Source organism: Chiloscyllium plagiosum, chromosome 26, assembly GCF_004010195.1.
Source record: "Chiloscyllium plagiosum isolate BGI_BamShark_2017 chromosome 26, ASM401019v2, whole genome shotgun sequence".
NCBI classification, from domain to species: Eukaryota; Metazoa; Chordata; class Chondrichthyes; order Orectolobiformes; family Hemiscylliidae; genus Chiloscyllium; species Chiloscyllium plagiosum.
This window is the reverse complement of record NC_057735.1, coordinates 51,641,610-51,648,064: the sequence shown is the minus strand read 5'-3', so window position 1 is coordinate 51,648,064 and position 6,455 is coordinate 51,641,610. Positions and strand designations below refer to the sequence as shown.

At 42.9% G+C, this 6,455-nt stretch overlaps 1 long non-coding RNA gene across 1 annotated transcript in view; it reads left to right on the top strand.

Moving 5' to 3' along the window:
• Positions 1 to 5,153, top strand: part of LOC122563350 — a 17,744-nt gene extending 12,591 nt beyond the window's left edge. The window contains exon 3 of the long non-coding RNA XR_006315563.1: positions 3,672 to 5,153. This is a non-coding gene — a long non-coding RNA (uncharacterized LOC122563350). The remainder of the gene's footprint in view (positions 1 to 3,671) is intronic.
• Positions 5,154 to 6,455: the final 1,302 nt, after the last annotated feature.

The window sequence follows — 6,455 nt, the reverse complement described above, 5'->3', positions numbered from 1 at the left end:
GCAGATGTTGCAGAGAGGGGTCAGCTCAAAAGTGGAGTTGTGGGGTCAGGGGGCTGTTCCTGACCCAGCCTAGATTTTAAGTATATTTTCCAAATCTACACTTAACCATCAGAGTGCCCTCAATCTGCTCCTTGGGTAGCAGGTTTGAGGGGTTGAATGGAACATCAGAAGATGGGACTGAGGAGCACAATGTACCTTTCAACCCTTTGACATGACTCCAGTAGTAAATAAGATCATGGCTCATCTCATTATGGTCCCAGCTAAATTTTTCTGTTCATGCCCCATTATCCCTGATTCACTTGCCCATCAAAAATCAAACTAAGTCAGCTGCAATATAACTTAAAGATCCATCCAGCAGAAACCTCTGGGAAAGAGAATTCTGTATGAATGAATTCTTACTTTGTGACTTTCTCCTCATCTCTACTGCCCACGATTGGATGGGTCACTGCTTCCTTTTCCAGTCCCACTCCTTCACAGGTCACAACAGATTTTAAATGTAACCAGGTCGGTGATATGGCCAATGATATAAGTCTGAGACTGGATCAGGTTTCGTGAAACGAACAGGTCAGCCGATTTCTTCGGTCAGCCACAAATAATTGGTTTATTCCTGAGATAGGTGTCCTCAACACAGGAGCAAAGCCGAATGACAACAAGTCATGTTTGACACAGATACATTTCGGCTCTCCGCCCGACCCACTCTAGTCAAGATCTTGTTTGATTCGAAAAGCTCATCTCTCAGTCAAGGGTAACCTGCTATACTTACGTCATACAAGCCCTCCATCTCAGGAATTAGTGAAGTGAAAGATTTCTGAACTGCTTCCAATGCAATTATATCTTTTCTCAGGTAAGGAGAAAGAAAAAGGAGAAACCTTCACACACAGCCCTCCTGATGTGTTCTCAGTCAGATTGGGTACAATGCAGCAACACATCCTTCCTACAAAGTTGATTCAAAGTCCTCTAACGGGCACATTTAATGCCTATTGCTTTCCTTAAAATATCTTCAATTTATTACAGAGATGAGATTTATTTTCATTGATTTTGTGACACTCTTCCGTCGAGAACATTGGAGGCAGAAATGGTGAATATGTTTGAGGCTCAGACAGAGATTCTTGAATAACAATGAAGTAAAAGATTAATGGGGGTATACAGGAGATTAAAAAGGTAAAAACAATGACTGCAGATGCTGGAAACCAGATTCTGGATCAGTGGTGCTGGAAGAGCACAGCAATTCAGGCAGCATCCGAGGACAGGCAAAATCTGGCAGCATCCGAGGACAAGCAAAATCTGGCAGCGTCCGAGGACAGGGTGTCCTCGGATGCTGCCTGAATTGCTGTGCTCTTCCAGCACCACTGATCCAGTATACAGGAGATTGTCATGTGGGAGAAAATCCTGATCGTAATGCAAAATGAAACTGTGGATGCCTAGAACTTTCAAGAATACAATAGAAAAAGAAATGCTAATGTGGAGAAAAATTTTAAAATATTAAGTGATAGAATAAAACCACAATAATCCCAAATAATATTGGGGCTGCTCTCTCATTAGAGAGAGATCACTTATGGTGGTTTATCTTCAGGGTCACCACACCTCGGGCAAGGGGTTGGGATTGAGAAAGTGGGCCCTTCATGGTAACATCTGTCAGCGTAGAGGATTGAACCTATGCTGTTGGATGTCCTCTGTATCACAAACAGCTATTCACTCAACTGAGTGCAAGACTATGTAACTGCTATGGACAGAAATAGTCACAGACAAAATACAATAGAAACTTTGATAACAAGAAAAAAGCTACCATTCAGGTAATGTTCAAGATAAATGTGGGGGGGAAAAAAAACAATTTCTGCTAGAAATTGTATCTTATAAAGAGGTTTAGGTGCTGTCTTTGGCTGAACACAATAAGGCGACATAAGTGAAATAGCCAGAATTAATAACTGTGATTGGATATTGACAGCTAGAAGATAGAGTTGACTGATGACCATGAAACCATTGCTAATTGTTGAAAAATCCCATCTGGTTTACTAATGCCCTTCAAGGAAAGAAACCTGCCATCCTTCCCTGGTCTGGCCTGCATGTGAATCCAGAGCCACAGACCCTCACCTGTCCTCTGAAATGGCCGAGCAAGCTAATCAGTTTCTCAATCATGAGAAAGTCACGACATCGAAATCAAACCAGACAGCCCTTCTGGCATTGACCTTGGAACCGGAAAAGACAGCAACAGAAACACAAACAGCACTGTCGATCATGCAAAATCTTCCTTAGAAGAAAAGAACAAAAAAACTTTACAGCCAGAAAGAGGTTGTTTGGCCCTCAAAGCCTTAGCCGATCCAAAACCTCTGTCTAAACCTTTCACCCAATTCCAAAGTATCTGTATCCTGCTGCTCCCCACCCACTTATGCATCTGTCTAGAAACACTGTACTACCTCTGCTGACAACGCATTCCAGGTGCCTACTACCCTCTGTGTAAAGTACTTGCTGTGTATATCCCGCTTAATCTTTCACCTCTCACCTTGAACGCGTGACTTCTCGTTATTGAATCCCTCACCCTGGGAGAAAGCTTATCTCTATCAACCTTGTCTATACCCTTCATGATTTTGTAGACCTCAATCAGGTCCACCCACAATCTCCTTTTTTCTACTGAAAACAATCCTAACCTACTCAATCTCTCTTCATAGCTACATATCAGGCAACATCCTCGTAAACCCCCTCTGGACCCTCTCCAAACTGTCCACATCCTTTTGGTAATGTGGCGACCAGAACTGTACACAATATTCTAAATACGGCAGAACCAAAGTATTGTACAATTTTAACATGACCTGCCAGCCCTTATACTCAACACCATGTCCGATGAAGGCAAGCATGACATATGCCTTCTTGAACACTCTATCCATCTGTGCAGCCATCTTCAGGGTACAATAGACAAGAACTCCCAGATCTCTCTGCACATCAACTTTTCCCAATGCTCTTCCTTTTGCAGTATGCATGATTTAGAAATGTCCGTGTTGGACTGGGGTGTACTATGTTAAAAATCACACAACACCAGATAATAGTCAAACAGGTTTAATTGGAAGCACTAGCTTTCAGGTGGTTGTCCTGACAGGGGCTGAGTGAGTTCCTCCAGTCCCTTTTGTAACAGAATCAAGAGGCTGAATGGCCTCCTCCTGTCCTTCTATAACAGGCCTGAGGCATTAAATGACACAGCAACCTGTGGATGATGAGCAGCTGGTAAACTGTACCTGATGGAGTTCGTCCTCAGTTACAGAAACACAAAATAACACAACGGACTCCAGGTGTCCTCTCAGTAACACCTTGTACAGCTGCAGTAAAACTTCTGTATGCCTTGATTCCCTTTGCAAAATGTGCCAATACTCCAGCTTTCTACCTCTTCAAATAGTAAAAGGTTGGTGTGAGTTAAATGGTCTCCCTCCTATGTCTCTCTAACAGGCACGTGGAGACAGAATTGCTTCCCCCTGTTCCTGAGCAGCAGTCTCAATGCACTGAATGATGTCTGAAGGTTATGAAAGGATTTGATGACTGGGCACTTAAAACTAGAAGCAGCATTACCTAAAGTCAGTGGATAATAGATATTGTTAATCTGGATTATGGTTTCTAGAAATTTCCCCACCAGTGATTTTATGCAGCTAGTCTATTATTTTATTCCTGTCTCCTTTTGTAAATAGGGTGAAACATATACAACCCTGGAATGTTCTGGTACTACTCCCACATACAAGGAAGAAAGATTAAAAAGATTGAAAGATTTACGGCCCATTCCTCAGCAACACAGTCCATCCAGTCCCAGTAAATGTTTCCTCTTATTGTGATATGAAACGTGATGTAAGGAAGGGGTTAACTGAGCCCGTTTATTCTGTAACTTTATTTAATGTCAGTCTCCATGGATTCTAATTATCCCAATGGAAGCTTTCCATTTATAATGATAAATGGGCTCCGTTCAATGTGTTGTCCCAAAGTATGAACAGGAGCATCACCAACAGCAGGGATCAGCAGCTCCAGAGAGATGGGGCCGAGAGATTCGAATCTGAGAACGTTACACTGGAATGTTCCAACAACGGACAAGAGTTTTTCCTATGATGTTTGGTATCTTTCTACATATTATGATCAATTTTCTTTGACAAAGCGGTTGAAACTTGCGTTTTACATTATTGAATATTTTTATTATCCTATCCTGGCTATTGTTAGTGTCCCTGGTAAGTCTCACAGTCCAGTTACTCTTTGAATAAACTATGCTTAACGGTTGTTACCAGTCTTTTCATTGGCTCTACAGTAATTGCTGCCATTAAGGTTCCTGCTGAGACTCTGAATCCAGATATTCACTCTACAAATAGCTACTAACTGCATCACTTAACGTGTTCATTCACTCGTTCCCTCTTTGATTCTGTCAGTGTCTCTCGTGGGTCTCTATGTTGACCAACTCCATTTCAGCTGTGAACCATGATCAATTGTATCACTGCCTTTGTTGTTTAAATATTGGGAGGCCACTGTCTTTTGTTCTCGTTGCAAACTTCATTTCTTCCTTCTGACTCCATCCCAGTCCTGGTCAATAACTGAGGTGATCCTTTGACCATGAGCTGATTCCTGACACCATACCCTGACTGTTCCTGACACCTCCAGAATATACATCACTGGCTCAGTCCATTTGCTATTTGAACCTTGAGCTATGAAATACAGTTTTAATGATGCCAGTCATCTGCTGCTGATTCCCAATGTCAAAACTGCAGAAGTAAATCTGAGGCAATACTCCATGGCTCATTGGAATTCACACCAAAATCCCATCTGCCCGTCATTCCTGTGCACACTGATCTATATTGTTCTTGGGTAAGGCAATGTCTTAATTTTAATATTCTCAAGCACATTCTCACATCTGTCGATGAAATATTCCTCAATCTCTCTCTTTCTGTCCATTACCCAAACAATTACCGGTTGATTTCATTTGCTTATTGTTATCACAGGGCCCTGAGTATAGTGGAAAGCTCTGTTATACAAGTAGTACAGTTGGATTTTTTTTTCTTCATTCATGGAATGAGGGCATTGCCAGCTGAGCCAGCAATAATTATCCATCCGTAATTTGCCCACCGGGCAGTTAGGAGTCAATCACATTTCTGTGGGTCTGGAGTCACGCATAGGTCAGACCAGATATGGATGGCACATTTCCTTCCCTAAAAGACATCAGTGAAGCAGATGGATTTTTCCCAAAAATCGACAATGGATTCGTGGTCATCATTAGACTCTTCATTCCAATTTTAATTTTAATCAAATTCAAATTCTACCACCTACCATTTCAAGATTCGAACCAACGTCCACAGAACATTATCTGGGTCTTTAGATTTACATGATAGCACGAAGCCATTGTCTCTCCTGGGCATAGCCCACAAGGGCATACAGATCATAAGATGCTTAGATGGAGTGAGCTGGGAAGAAGCTGTTTCTGAAACTGCCGGTGCCTGTGTTCAGGCTTTTATATCTTCTGCCTGATGGGACAGCTTGTAGGAGACCATTACGGGGGTGGATGGGTCTTCAGTAATGTTGGAGCCTTTCAGTGGCAGCAAATCATGTAGTTGGAGTCCATCGATGGAAGAGTGGCTCCCGTGATGGTCTGGGCTCTGCCCACAACATTCTGTAGTTCCTTACTGATCCTGGGCAGAGCTTTTGCCACACCAGGTGTTTATCCACCCAGACCGTATACTTCCAATGGTGCATCAGTAAATGTTGATGAGGATCTTTATGGGCACAAGTTCCTGAGCCGCCTGAGGAAGAAGAAGCATTATTGTGCTTTCTTGATCATTGCACCTACGTGGGAATTCCAGGACCGGTTGATCATTATTATCACTCTGAGGATTTGGGCTCTCACAACCCCTGCTCTGTTGATGTAGATGCAGTGTATTCTCCTCCTTTCTGAAGTCAATGATCACTTCCTTAGTTTTGCCAACATATAGTGAGAGGTTATTCTCATTGCACTACATAATCAGGCCCTTTACCTCCTTTCTGTATTCTGACTCTTCGTTGTTCGATTATCTGTCATACCAAGTGGTGACATCAGCGAACTGAAATATTTTGGTTATTTGGAATTTGGCAACACAAGTGTGGGTGTACAGGGTGTACAGTCGGAGGCTGAGGGCACATCCTTGGGGAGGCTCCAGTGTTGAGTGTTATTGTGTAGAATGTACAGTTGTCTACCTTCACTGATTGTGGTCTGTGGGTCAGAAAGCTGAGGAAACCAGTTGCAGAGACAGACCTGAGACCAAGGTCACACAGTTTTGTGATGAGTCTGGAGGGGATAATGATGTTGAAGGTGAAGCTGGAGACAATGAGCAGGAGTCTGAAGCAGGTATCCTTGTTGTCCAGATGTTCCAGGGATGAGTGCAGGGCGACAGACTGGCATCTTATGTGGCCCTGTTCTGTCGGTCGGCAAATTGTGGGGGATCTTGGCAGGCTGGGAGACTGGAATT